We start from the raw sequence: 15,643 nt of genomic DNA, 5'->3' as shown, positions 1-15,643 counted from the left end.
TCAAATCCATATAATTAAGATCTTAATTAAGATCTTGCATGATTCTTAGATCTTGCCCTTTTTCCCTTAAAGAGGAACTTGGGGAAAAGTTCACACATCCTAACCTCTGGCCCCTAGTCCTTTGTCTTCCCCTCCCTTTTCTAACTAAGCAGAAGTATGACTTCTTTCACTTGTTTTCTGCTTCAAAACTCCAAAACTCTTGATTCACAAGGCATTTTCCTTTATTTTTCTTTAAATTTTTAAGATTGTATAGCAATGACACATTACAAAGCTTTCTCTCAAGTCAGAGAATACATCCTCTCCTATACCTCCTTTATCTCTGGGAAGAGTGAGCTCAACCTCAAAGCACTTGTTACAAAACACCCTTTATATCAGGTTTAATTCCAAATAACTACTGAAAATTTCTAGACAAAATGTATCTACTTTAAAACCACTGATATTTGTCTATTTATAATGCTGATGTACTTAAAAGTTTGCCACTAAAAATAGAAAAAATATTTGCATATATTGTATAAGGAGAAACGTGATATAAGTTGAAGTACTACAAACTAAGTGGAAAGCCTTTCACTGTGAAATACAGTACACTGCTTCTTTTCATTTTTTTTCAAAGTACTAAGTGTAAAATAGAAGAAACTTTGCTAATTTATTTGTATATATGTATTTTGATAACTTTTTATATTTTCATAAACTACTTTTACAAATTTAAATTAAAAATATCATTTTCTTCTTGCATTCTATTATTCCATTATATATCACATTCATTTCATAAATCATCTAAGCACAAATTTTTTAATTCTAAAGCTATCAGCTAATAGGTAATTTGGATACTTTGTATTATAAATCAAGAGATAAAATGTTAAATTACATATAGGTATAAAGTTTAAACATTTAACATTATATAAGTTTTAAACAAAAACTAAAATGTTTCTAATTTAAATATACAAATGTAAAAATAACCAAGTGTGTTTGTTAGGCTTATTTGATAGAAATCTCAGAAATTGTATTTTAAACTGCAAAGTATAGCATTGTACACTAAAACATGGAACTTTGTAGATTTTTCTCACTGTAGGAAGAAGAAACATCTATAAAATGTTAAAAAAAAATCAATATATCATGTTTCATTTCCAAAATTCAAGTCATAACAAAAGTAGTAGTAATCTTGGTTAGTGAATAGTTGGATTTTTTTTCTTTTATTAAATGTGTATCTCTGTGGGTGAAAAATCAACTTATCAGTCATTAAGAAAAACTACTAATATTATCAGATTATAAATTTACGGTTAGATAGGAAATCATATCAACTCATCCAACCATCTCAATTTCTAGATGAAGAAACTGAGTATTACCTGACATATAGTAAGTGCTATATAGTATATAGTAAGTGCTATATAAATATTAGCTGTTGTTGTGTTAATGTCACATAGGCAGTCAGGGAAAAGCCAACTCAGATTCTTGTGCTACTAGTCCAATACTCTGTTTCTTGTACCATATTTAATTGTTTGTAGATATGAATGAAGCAAAGAAAAAATAAAACTATAAGAATTTGATTCTATATGAAATTTATACTAAGCATGGTCATTGTATTTAATTGGTTAGTCTTCAAAAAATTGTGATTAAGGTATAATAATACTTGAGGGCCTTTTAGCTACTACTAGGAAAATAAGGGAGAACACCATTTGGGAATATCATTGTACAAACTTCAAAGGGTGATTATTTCTTAGTGGACTCTTTAAAAAAAAGAAACCCTTGACCATACCAATTTTTCCCAAATTCATCACACCCTAGTCTTAGAACCATGCGAGAAATGTTGTGAGGTTCTAAAGGATAGGACCATATTCAGCAAGATCTGAATGTGGTAAAGATTTGAGCAGGTGAATACCTCTAATCACATGAATTAGGAATAATTGTCTTATCAAAGCATCAATTTACAGAGCTAGGAAAAATGATAAAATGTACCTGGAGGAATAAAAAGTCAAGAATTTCAAGGATAATAATATATTTTGTTTTAAATCTCAAGGGTAAACAACAAAAAAAAGCTGGATGGAAGAGAGCCTAGCAGTACTAAATCTGAAACTATAACACAAAAGAGTACTGATCAAAATTATTTAATATTAGTTAAAAAAATTAAAGAGATTGGTTGATAGAATAGGTTAAGCACACAACATGCAGAAGCAAATGAACCTTTGGTGTTTGATAAACCCAGACACATTTGGAGCTAAGGACTAACAATTTGACAAAAACTACTGGTAAAATTGGAAAGCAGAACAACAGACATTAGATTTAGCCCAACAACTCATACTATTTAGCAAATTAGTTCCAAATGAATATAGGGCTTAGACAAAAAAAGTCATATCATAAAGAAATTAGAGAAATGAGGAAGAAATTCCTTTCAGATCTATGAATTGGAAAAAAAATCATGACCAAAAACAGAATAGAGATATCAAAGAAGATCAAACAAACCATTTTAATTATATAAAACTGAAAAAAATACATCAAAAATAGAAAGGAAACAAATAATTAGGGTGGGGGAAGATTTTGCATAATATTTCTCTGGTAAAGGTCTCATTTTTTAAGATGCATAAGAAATTGATCCAAATCTACAAGAATAAAAGCCATTACTCAATTGACAAATAAATGAATACTTCTCAAAGGAAGACATCCAAACTATCAATAGCCATATAAAAATAGCCCTATTCCCATACCAGATCATTAATAGAGAAATGCAACTTAAAGCATCTCTAAAAGTTCCACAAAAAATTTAAAAAATTAAATTTGGCAGAGTTTCAGGAAAACAAGTACATTAATCTATTTTGGGCATATTAGGTGATCTAGGAAGTATCTGAATTCTAGCAACTTCATCCATAAATACCAGCCCAAGCTTTGACTGTTTATTCACTAGGGCTATGGTTAAATGAAAACATTCAACACAGTAAAATGAAACTGCAGAGTTAAATACAAAGACTTTTTATCCCTTCCTGGTAGAATCATCTCAGAACTCAAATGCTCCCCTCCCCTCTTGTCCACTGACAAAGTTTACTGGATTTATTTGGTCATTTGACAATACTTCTCTTCAAGTGGATGTGCTATGGCACCTAGCAAGTCCTGTTCTTTGAGGAAATGCCACTTGGTCATTTCAGGCCATGCAGGCAGCTGGCTTCAACCAGCTCAGCTTATACTGAAATTAAGAAACAGATATACTTAGGAAAATAAGGAAATATCGGGGAAAGATCATGGGAAGAAAAAAAATTCTAAGATACTCTCTCTACATAACAATTGTTCACCAGGGAAAGCAACTTTGCTCATATGAAAAGGGAGCTTTAGAATCCTGTAGGAATCAACACATTCATATCCCTTGATTTAAGGTTATGGGTTTGTGGAGGTTTCTTTCCTTCCATCACTGGGAGGTCCATCTTGGGTGGCTTAAAGGGTCTTCTGGGTCTTCTGCACTTCTAGTTGCCTGAACTCAAATGAACTCCACTGGTGATGGATTCTGAGTACCTCTGAAGGATTGGACACTGAAACCCAAGTTGGATTTCTGAAGTATTCTTGTTCCAAAAAGGCTCCATTTTTCAGATAGGATTTGTCTCTATCCCCATTCCCAGGGTCTATGCTGCTGACATCTAAGCCCAGTAAGGAAGTAGAAGATCCATGAGTAAACCAGTCTCTGGGCTTTTGCCTTGGAGTGGACGGGGCTGAAGCAGTCAGTCTATCTTCTTTTGTCATTTCTCCATTTTGTAACTTCAATTTATGGACTGTCTCTGCCACAGGTGGTACTTGGCTTCTTCTGTCGTGAGGCCTTTATGGGGATTGTATCTTGCATCTCTCTCACCCCTGCCTGCTGCTCAAAACGCTGGATGCTCTCTTGTGTCTGTTTTGTAATTAGAGAACTCATGATGACATGCATAGCCTTGGCCTTTACCACTGGGACCTTGTTCATTTGATCACTGGAAGCTGAGAGAGTTATGGAGAAACTATTTTCTCCTTTCTCAACCTTGGAAAGCTATTGGTACTTCCAATCCGGGATGACCGGCTTTTTCCACAGAACCTTACTGCACATGTCAGATGAAGATGGAAACATCGATGTGGGATCCTCTAAGACATCATCATAACTGAATGCCTGATGATGCATTCCAATTGGCAGAGACATCTTGCCTAGAAGCCCACCTGTACTGTGCTCAATAGCAGGCACATCTGTCTCTCTGGATGATTCCATGAAAGATTGTGATCCAGATGTTTCTCTAGATAGATATCCAGGCGATTCCACGGTAAGGTCTATGGAAGTTATGCAGATAAGACAAAGATATCAAAAGGGAACATTCTGCAGCTAGTGTTGAACTAGCAAAGGGTCCCAATCAATTCTTATGCAGAGGCTCTCCAGACAGCAAGGTCTCTGAGGAGGGGGTGGGATAGAGGAAAGGGAAGAGGAAAGACACTGTACTCAGTCTGAGGCTCCCCTACAGACAGAAAGCTGAGACTAACAAGATTCTAGGTCCTCATCACTCGCTAAGCTCCGAAGCACGGGGCCAACTGAGGCCATGATGCAAGTTGCGCCAAGACCCAAACGGACCTCAGCTATGAGAAGTAGAGCAGAGTTGGGAGAGAATTTTTGGAAGCATAATTGTACAAACCACAAAAGTCTCTTGCTTCTTAAAGCTTGGGGGATCACTTCTCAGTCTCTCAGAAGATTTGTAGGAGACATCATTGCCTCAGAGAACCTAGGTTCCAATCCAAGCTTTAAGACTTCCTGTCTAGGTAACCCTGGCAAAATCATTTAAACTATTTGGCCTCCCATTTTCTTGTCTATAAAATATAGCACTTGGACTAGCTGATCTCTGAAATCTCTTCTAATTTTAAGTCTATGATCCATAGTGTATGATCATACGATGATCCATTTGAATGAACTTTGCAAGATGTTACTTTGCAATAGCTAACATTAAAGGTCTTAGTATTAGCAGGACAATTAGAAAGTTTTGACTTTGTAGAAAAAGCTTAATCCTACTCTAACGATTTACATCTTCTTGAAATAATCGTGGTAAGACAAGTTTAAAATATAGGATGTGGTTTTCAACTGATGTCTGTGTGTTTAGACACTAGGAGTTTCCTGGGCTAGTGCTGCAATCTTGGAAATAATTCGTCCTCCAAAACAGCAATTTTGCTTTTCCTTCTCTACAATATTCTACTTACTTTCATCTATCTAAGATACCAGAATGGTCTTCCAAAATAGGAAGTAATCAAAAATTCATTTCTGTTTTTCTTGGGTGTACATTTACTATGTGACTTCTAGTAATTAATCAATAAGCATTTATTAAGAACCTACAATGTAATAGGGGCAGCTAGCCATTGCAGTAGACAGAGCTCTGGGCTTGGAATCATTTTCATAAATTCTAATCTGACCTTAGACACTAACTATATGACTCTAGTCAAGTAATTAACCCTGTTTCCCTCAGTTTCCTCATCCATAAGATGAAATGGAGAAGAAAATGGCAAGCCACTCCAGTATCTTTGCCAAGAAAACCCCAAATAGTGTTACAATTGAAAACAATGAGCAGATAATTGACAGAGACAGCAGAGAAAAGGAAACAGGCATTTATTAAATACCTGTTATATGCCAGGTACTGGATTGAACAAAGTTATCTCATTTGATCTTCACAACAGTCCTGGGAGGGAGGTGCTATTATTATTCTTACTTATGGCTGAAGAAACTGAAGCAGACAGAGATTAAATTACTTGCCCAGGTTCACAGAGCTAGTAAGTGTCTGAGGCCAGATTTAGATTCAGATCTTCCTGACTCCAGACCCAATGAGCTTTCCACTGAACCACATGCAAATACTGCCCTCAAGTTACAGATCAAGCTTTATCAAGGGAGACAGCATGCATATAAATACGTATATATACAAATACGTATTTGTATATATGCAATATACACAAGTGTGCATGTATATATTTACAAACATAAATGCATATGTATTTATGTGCATATACAAAATATGAAGAAGGGGAAGGAATAGATCCAGCTTTCTAATGATGTCATTTCAGTCAATATTAACTTAGTTCATATCCCAAAAACACATTCTCTGAACTGGCAGCTGGGGGAGACACCCAGGATCTCCTGTGGTGAGAAGGATAAATGGAGAGTTCAGTATTTGCCACTGATCCTCCTCAAAATGAAGGAATTCCTTAGAAATAATCCAGAAATAACTGAATATTATTATAGCACCCCTTTGGCCTGTTCTCAGGAGTGTACTTCATTTAAGCCCAATTTATTGTTTCATATTTACACCTCAAAAATCTCCCATTGTTACAAATCAGGGCTTGATTTATTCTTGTATTGATTATCTCTACTCAATAAAGTGATAAAAATATTAATAATGCAGATTAAACTTTAAAGTGTTTCTTGGGGACAGTTACTAAATACTCACCAGCACACTCATGGCCCCTCCCTCACACCAACTTTTACTCAAGACTAAAGATGATTAGAACTTTGTGAGTGCATGCTTCTAAAACTGCTGGCCCCTGCTTTTGTGTTTGCCTTTCATAAGATAGCCATTAAACAAAATTACTTTTGAAGATAAGCATTTATTGGAGTAGAAGATTCCATTAAGATTTCCAGTTTAGAGAATATATTTTCAGAATATATAAGAAAATTTCCATCAAGTAATTTTACTCCAAATTTAGGTCACTCCCTAATACATATACATAATATATAATACATAATTAATAGGGATTTATGAGCAGCTATGGAGATCTTGCATAAGAATCCCCTGTCTATATCTATTTCTCTGTTCTCTCTCTTTCTCTTCCTGACTCTGTCTGTCTCATGTACATTTGTTTCTCTGTCTGCCTGTCTGTCTCTCATCCCCAACTTCAAAATCAGTTTCCTTATATGTAAACTCTCACCAAAGCCTTGGAGAAAGTTAATTGTCTCCATTAAGGCAGTTAGATCGTATAATGGAGAGAGTGCCAAGTCTGGAGTCAGGAAGACCTGATTTCAAATCTGACTTCAAACAGACTTCAAACACTTGCTAGCTATGTGATACTAGGCAAGTCATTTGACCCTATTTGCCTTAGTTTCCACATCTGCAAAATAAGCTAAATAAAGTAATGGCAAATCACATCAGTATCTTTGCCAAGAAAACATCAGCTAGGATCCTGAAGAGTCCAGGAAGAATTAAAAAGCTAAATAAAATAAAGTCTCAATTCCAGACCCCTTTCAATTGCAAATGGACCACACACAGTCTACTGCTTTTATAAGGGGCAAATGGAACACTCTAATTTTCTTATCTTTACATTATCAATCTCAGAAAAGGAGTTTGGCTTGGTAGCGGGTAAAAAGTACTAAATTTAAAATCAAAGATTTTATGTTCAAATACCAACTCTGTCACTTACTAATTGTGACAGATATGTAAAAATAAGTTGAAAAGGACTGGGGAAAAGGTACCTAATGTTGGGCATCATAAAGTGCAGAGGAGCGCAGGTAATAGGGAGAACTAGTCAGAGTGCCTTACTTAAATAGGGGATCAGGGAGGAGCTTTCTGTTCTCTACACTATCTGATCAGTAGGAGGGAGAAATCTTGCAATGATATGATTTTGCAAAATGATGAAACTTCTGGACATCATGATGAAGTACAGACTGGTGGGAAATGTAGAGACAGCTGATTCCATCAACTTCCAATTCCCATCATAGCAGAGGCTGGGGAAAGCTGATTGCAAACAAGAATGACAAAATATAATGGAAGTTCTCTGCTCTCAAATTTGTGCATGCATAGACATTCTTTAGCTGGTTCCAGGATGATAAGGAAGCAAATTATTGATTGACTGTGATAGACAGGTAAGTAGCACAATGGATAGTGCTGGCCCTAGAGTCAGGAAGATTTGAGTTCAAATCTGGCCTTGGATACGTCCTAGCTGAGTGATCACCCTAACCAAGTCACTTAACTCTATTTCGCTTCATTTCCTCATCTATAAAATGAAGTGGAAGGAAATAGCAAATCACTCCTATTTTTGCCAAGAAAATGGGATCACAAAGAGTCAGACATGACTGAAATATAGCTGGAACTAGGATTCTCTTGATCTGGCTCTTTCCTGCTTAGCAGCTATTGCATGAAAGAGAACATGATATGAAGCTGACATTGGCTTGTGAACATGAACTTCTGATTTAATTTCTTTCATCCTATCTTTTCTATTTTAAGCAAAGGAAATTACAATTGTCTATGACCTTGTGAGTTTGAAAGATTAGGAGAATAAGCTACCAGCTCCTGCATCTTAAGTAAATGTGGGACCAAATGCTATGTTGAAATATGTGTGAAGATTGAACCCACTTTTCCCAAGTACCAAAGAGATATGTGAAGAGTGTTGTCCCTGAGTATTGGGGAAGGGAGAGAGGTGATGTTCATATTTCTATTCTTGCTATGCTTATAAAGCAAATATATCACTTTGTAAAAGCTAATATTAATTGATTCAATGGAACCAAGGTGCTAATTACTGGTGGTTAAAAGTAGGAAAATACATTGGGATTGGGGCTCAAGTCAAGACACTTCCTAGGACTCTGAGGAGGAGATATAGACAACTTCACTCTAAAAGAGTGATGCCAGAACCTTTACTATATTTAGCTAATGGAAATTTCATCAAAAAGGAAAAGGAGTTTATTACAATTCAATTACAATTTTATTGAGTGCAAGAGAATTCTCAATCTAAAGACAAATGGGAAAAAACCTCTACCTTCCCTTGAGGAACAATTACAAAGATAATTCAAGGTAATCTTTCAATTTTTTTCTGACACTGCTTCCATTCTAGTATAGGTCTTCATCATCACACACCTGAACTATTATAGGAGTCAACTTATGGCTCTGCCTGCCTCCAGTCTCTGTCCACTCCAATCCAAACTCAATTTAGCAATCAAAAAGATTTTCTTAAAGTCCAGGTTTGACTATGTCACTGCCGGCTCTCCATTCAGTAAATTTTAGCAGTTCCCTTTTGTCTCCAGGATCAAATTCAAAATCCTATGTTTGGCATTCCAAACCTAGATCTCCACCCTATCATGACCCTTTCTAATTTTCTTGCACCTTACTATTCCAGGAACAAAGTACTCCATCTCTCCAGTCCAAGCATTTTCCCACATGGCGCTTATACCTATAATGTTCTGCTTTCTCAACCCTTCTTCTTAACTACTCTAGCTTTCTTCAAGTCCCAATTAAAACTGCATCTTCTTAATCTTTCCCAGTTCCTCTTAATTCTAGTGCCTTCCCTCTTTTCATTCTAACTTATCCTACCTATAGCTGACTTGTACATATTTGTTTGCTTGTATCTCCCATTAGATTGTGAGTTCCTTGAGGACAGAAATTGTTTTGTTTTGGGTTTTTTTGCCTCTATTTGCATCCCCAGTGATTAGCACAGGACCTGGAATATTGTGAGTGCTTAATAAATTCTTTCTATATTTGTTAAAAATTGAAAATAATTTGGGGAGGGAAAGAGGGCAAGAATCACAGCTATGGGGGTCTGAAAAAGATTTGTCATAAGAAGAGAGAAAAAAACTAAGGTTATAAATGGTGGAGTTGAGGGTAAGAAACACATGACAACAATATAGCATAGCCTACACCATACTGAGTTTTCAATAGTAGCAATTTTATTCATAAAAAATTAAATATTTTATTACACATAGGGCATCTGAGGCTAAGCAGCTATTTCTAAATACGAAGCAACAAGGTATGAATGACTTAACTTAACACACTACCCCAGGAGATGAATGACAAAACATATGAGCCATTAACAGAGTTACTGCTATGATCTGCCATGCTACTAAAATCATTTTCTTGGGAGTTTCAAGGTAATTGGGGCCTAAATGACTTGCCTGGTAAGTGTCAAGTGTCTAAGGTCAAATTTCAACTCAAGTCCTCCTGACTCTGGGGCCAGTACTCTATCTCCTATGTTACCTAGTTGCTCCCAGCAATTAGACTTTTATGAAGACTTTAAACAATAAGCTAAAGACAAGTATCTTAATGTGAGATGCACAATCTCCCATAAAGAATAGTTTCATGATATCCATGAACTTGTATGGGAAATGTCATGTCTTTTATTTTCATTAATCTCTAATTAAAATTTAGCATTTCCTTTAATTATTTAAAATCATTATTCTGAGAAGGGGCAATAGACTTTTTCAGATCACCAAAGAGATTCATGACACTAAAAACAACTAGAATCCCTGGCCTAGAGGTACTCTGCTCCAAAGATCAGGAATTGCGTTCTCTAGGTTGACCTAAATAGATTAAATACCATCTTGGACAGTTCAGAGCTAACACTTCTTTCTGCAGTTGGACCCTTATTGCTTACATTGAGCAAATGTATTAAAAGAATTCACTTCATTTCAATCACATATATGCATATTTTTCAGTTACTTGTTAAGGTTCTATCTCCAGAGATTATAAAGAATCCTTAGACTTCAATTTCTGTATATGTATAATAAGAGGCTGCATCAAATGACTCTGCCATCCTTTCAGCTCTGGATCTTTGATCTTATGAACAAATGAGTAAATGAATCAATGAAAGAAAGAAAAGTTTTTATTAATTATTGTTTTTCCTGATTAGAAGTTTAAGGTCAGAAAGATCTGAATTCAAATTTTGCTTCAGACATTTTCTGTGTGACTATAAGAAAGTCACAACTTCTCTTAGTCTCAGTTTTCCTCAACTGTAAAATGGGGAAATAGTACATATAATACTTACTTCACTAGATTGTTATGAGGATAAGATGATATATGTAAAACACTTTGCAAGTCCTAAAATACATATTTATTATTAATTATTATTTTAATACACAGTTCTCCCAACTTAGTCCCATTTAGCAAGAGCAAAGATAGTTGATTTATTCCCTGACTCTTTGAAACCATATTTTCCTTTTCCTCTAGCCAATTTGAATAACCTATGGCTGCTGCTTCTTTCCCTATAAGAATAAGAGGCAAGAACTAATATTCCCAATATACAAAATCCAACTAAAGCCCTGGCTTAGCAACAACACTGCTTTGTCCCAAAGTGAAAGAGCCAGTAAAGAGAAGACCAAGCTGTAATCATGGTGTGATTCATTACTAGAGTCCAAGACCAGAAAGAGGTATCAGAAGTTATCTGACCCAATAAAAAGAGATGAAAGTATATAATAGATTCAGTTTGAACCTAGGAAAAATAGGGTCAGCTTTGACTTAGTGCATCTTTTAGATTATAAAATGAATGGTTATTCAGAAAAAAATATAGTGCTAAGCATTGCTCAAATGAGAAGGCAATATTCTGTTCCCCATAAGTCCTTTCTGACATGAACCATCAGCCACTTGGAAAAAAAGCAAGCTTGCCTCTGTGAGCAGAGTGTATCGGTCTCAGAATACATCTTGAAATACATTTCAAATGCTGTGCAGAGCCCAAGGCCTCCAAGAATATGCCACAAAACAGATTAAGTATGAGCTACACTCTGACTAGAGTATCACACTGAGCTAACATCTGTTCAGTCTTCTTCTCAATTTTCTTCAGCAGGCTGGCGGATGATAAACAGAAGTGTGGGGTACGGGTGGCAGCGGCAGCGGCTGGTTGTTTTAGTAAGGCTTTTAATTAAGAATTCAATTCTCAATTCCCACATGGATCTGAATGCTACATTGACAAAGAAGCAGTAAGGATAATAACAGCCCCTTTCCTTTGGGGAAACTTAAATCTCTGCAGATTCCTTTAGGAAATTTTTACACAGATCCTGAAAATTACAGAGAAGGGTTATCATTCTGCCCCTTTTCCAGATAGGGAAATTGAGACCCAGCAGGGTGATTTGTCTATGGCAACAAAACAGTTTATTATTCAAGCTGGAATTAAAACTCAACATTCCTGCTTTCCAGCTCAGTTATCCAACTTATATAACTTTCTTTTGATTAACTGAGTGGATAAAATGAGGGGATTGGGAAGAAGTGGCTCTCTGACAATGCATAAGTATTCTGAAACATTACAATTATGTTTTTTTGTTCCTTAAATGACTTTTTAAAAAATTCCAATAGTATTTTATTTTTCCTCTTATATGTAAAGATAGTTTTCAACATTCGTTTTTATAATTTTGAGTTCCAAATTTTTCTCCCTCTCTCCTTTGTCTCCCCCTTCCTCAAGACAGCAAGCAATCTGATCTAGATTATACTTGTACAATCATTTTAAACATACAATTATGCTTTTCAATGAAAGTAATGTCTGCAACTTTTCTGCTAATAAATATATTCATTTATCACACTGTCATTGATTTATAAGGGTATTGAATATAAATGGAAACAAAAAAGAAATAAGTAACTTCCATTAAAAATAAGCAAACAAAGCTTTTGTAATGCATGACCTAGGCAAAGCTAGATATCTGACTCATGACTACTAAATATTTTCTTGTTCTTAGAACTCAGAAGTTCTAACTATTTGACAGCTTTAGAAACATATAGACTTTAGAACCGGAAGACAACCTAGATCTTATCTAATTCAACACTATCATTTTACAGATGAAAAACTTGAAGTCCAAAGAACTTCATGCTTGCCCTGGCAAGATAGTAGTCCCTTTTCTAACTGCGAATCTAGTGCCTTTCATACTACCTTATCCAACATGATTTTTTCTAAGCACAGCAAAGCTAGGAAAATGCTGACTTCATATAAGTAAGTTACTTTAAAGCAAGGAAGGAAAGAAGGAAGGAAGGAAGGAAGGAAGGAAGGAAGGAAGGAAGGAAGGAAGGAAGGAAGGAAGGAAGGAAGGAAGGAAGGAAGGAAGGAAGGAAGGAAGGAAGGAAGGAAGGTACACTTCTTGCTGAATCAGAAAACATCCTAATCTCTCTGGATTTGTGTTTCTGTGAAATTTAGAAATATAACCAATGTTTCTGAATTTTTCATTCAACAGAACTTCAGAGAATGGATGTGTGCTAATCACTTGCTATATAAGGCTGGAAGTCAAAAGACATAGGTTTGAATGCCATCTCCAACAATTACTAGTTCTGAGGCTATTAACAAATCTTTAAGCTTTAGTTTTTTCCTCTGAGTCATTTTCAAAGCACTTATAATAACCACATAGGTTTATTATGAGGAGAATACTTTATGAATCTTAAAATGTATAAATATAAATAATAGCAATCATATATACTTTTATTCAATTTAAAAGGCTATCATTTATATGTATATATGACATTGATACATACATACACACACACAGAGCAGAATAGTCCCACGACCATTCCTATTTGAAGTTCATTGAAAAAGAGGAAGAAAAACAATCTAATAACAACAGTAAGTTTTTCTGTCTTCATTGTAATTTGTTCATGATTAAGTTTAAAGTCACTTGTACAAATAAAGAGCTTCCTATTAGGTAGTGTGATATAATGGATAGAATGCTGAATCTATAGTAAGGAGACATGGGTTTAAATCCCAACTTCAGAACATACTATGTGACAACAAATAAGTACTTTCACCTTTCAGAGCCTCAGTTTCCTCATTTGTAAAATAGGAATAGTAAAATCATAGGATCATTGACCTGGGGTGAGAAGAGACTTTGGAGATTATCAGATTAAGTTCCATCATTTTTTGGATGAAGTTTTATTTGTATTACATATTCCCTACATATTCACTGTTAGAAAGAAGAAAAATAGATTGCAAAACAAATTTATACCTTGAAGCATTAAAAGTAAGTCTCAACAATCCACATTGGCATGGGACTTTCCCCCTCATCAGTGGAGGGTGATGCCCTGAACCTGAATGATAGGCAGGGGAGAGTTGGAGAGAGGAGAGTACCAATCTCTTAAATCTTTTCAAGCTCTTATGTCTCTTGGAGTTCTACAGTCACTTCAGGTGTTTCTGGCTTCCAGCTTCAAGAGAAAAGATAGATGCTCTCAATCTAATCTCAGGTTTTTGAAGGGTGAATGAGACTCGAAGAAAAAGCCAATAAAAGAATAGACAATCTCTGTCCTATCTCTACCCCAAGTTTGCTACACTAGAGACTAAAGTGAGTAAAATCTAAAATTTTCTTATTTGCTTGAGCTGAGTCACTTTATTCCCAATGAGTGAGGGCCCTTCACATTGCATGTATGATATTTCTTCTTATATAGTTTTCTAAATATACTTTCTCTGATTTTTATTTTGCTATAAATTTGAATTAATAAGCTTCTTTGCTATTCGCTACATGTATATTACTTGTGAGAATGACACTTATAGGAAGAAAGTCAAGCCTTGGATATAAAACTTACTTCATAGTTGAAAATCACATGACCTAGATTAAAAATATTTAAGGGAGAATATAATTCTAGCTGAACTTCCACACCCTTTAAGGAAAGTGAAGTGACCAAACTTGTGTTCCTAACCTCCTATTTCAATTCCTGGCAGAAAATAAAGTTTCTCTTCAAGAAGGATGGGGCTAGAGATGATTCTTTTGTCTCTCTTAGCCACATAATACCCTCAATCCTACATGAATGGAATAACTTTTATAACACATACTTTACTAGCTTAATTGAGAATTATCAGTTGGGAGAACTGAAAGAATTTGAACTTGATAATTTAATTTTTTAAATAAAAGCATTACTAAAAACCTCCTCTTATTTTACAGTTTTCATCATTTCAAAATTGCATTAAGATCTTTGGGAAAATTTTTTTAATCCAGAGAAAAGCCTCAATGATCAATTTATCCATTTTCAAGAGTTACACCACTACTCTTAAAATGGGGTCATAAATATTAAAAGTCAGCTGAACCCAATCCTTTATTTTAGTATTGAGGAAACTAAAATAACAAGGTATCTAACAATACCTTACTAAGGTAACTAGATATAAGAGAAAACAAGATTATACAGATCACAAATGTCAGAGTTTGAATTTGAACTCAGATCCTTGCAATCCTAATCAAGCATTCTTCCTGCTACACCAGATTATAACTACAAGAAAATTAAATTAGAATAATGATTCAAGACTATAATTTCTTTAAAAATATTCAAGATGGATGGGATTTAATGTCTCACAAAAGCAATGCATATCTATGAAAAATACTTATTTCTTTTACTTGCAAGCTGAAAAATTCAGTTGCCTTAGAGATGATGTGGTTACTAGCCATCAGTAAAACTGAACATGGTGCTGAGAATTTACAAGGAAATGTATTTAATTAAGTGCCATCTGAGCCACCCACACCGTGAACAAGTATTCTGGCAACAAAGGCATTATTGTTGCCAAGTTCCTGCCAAATGTTATTTTCCTAAGTCAGACTGGTTTTTTTTCTTTTGACAATCTTGAACAAAGAGTTCCAGATGGCAATAGAATGTGAGAAAGCCAAAGCACCCTCAGACCTAAATCCTCTCCAAATAGAAAAAATCCAGGAGAACCTTTAAGATATTTTCAGGCTATCATAGACAAACCTGAAACCAGAAAAAAAGGGAAAAGATTAAAATTTAAGGTCAAGTTCTTATGACAAAAGTGAAATTTTCAAAAAATCCACCCTTCTATGAATAAGTGCTTAGGAAATCAATATAATATTTTTAAACAGCCAGAGAGAGGTATGATGCCCCAATGTTCCTTACTAAGCAAGTTTAAAAAAAAACCACCAGAATTTTTAACATTAGAAAGACAGGGATTTTCCAAAAAATAACCACCAATGTTTTCAATGTGGAAGAAAGTATTTCATTTACATAGT

General features: G+C 35.0%; 1 pseudogene; it reads right to left on the bottom strand.

The window, feature by feature from the left end:
* Positions 1-3,314: 3,314 nt before the first annotated feature.
* On the bottom strand, positions 3,315-4,198 carry LOC141553136 (putative monooxygenase p33MONOX pseudogene; annotated as a pseudogene).
* Between the last annotated feature and the right edge of the window lie 11,445 nt (positions 4,199-15,643).

Source organism: Sminthopsis crassicaudata, chromosome 1, assembly GCF_048593235.1.
Source record: "Sminthopsis crassicaudata isolate SCR6 chromosome 1, ASM4859323v1, whole genome shotgun sequence".
NCBI lineage: Eukaryota > Metazoa > Chordata > Mammalia > Dasyuromorphia > Dasyuridae > Sminthopsis > Sminthopsis crassicaudata.
Note: the sequence above shows the minus strand (reverse complement) of the source record. Positions and strands in the feature narration are given on the sequence as shown.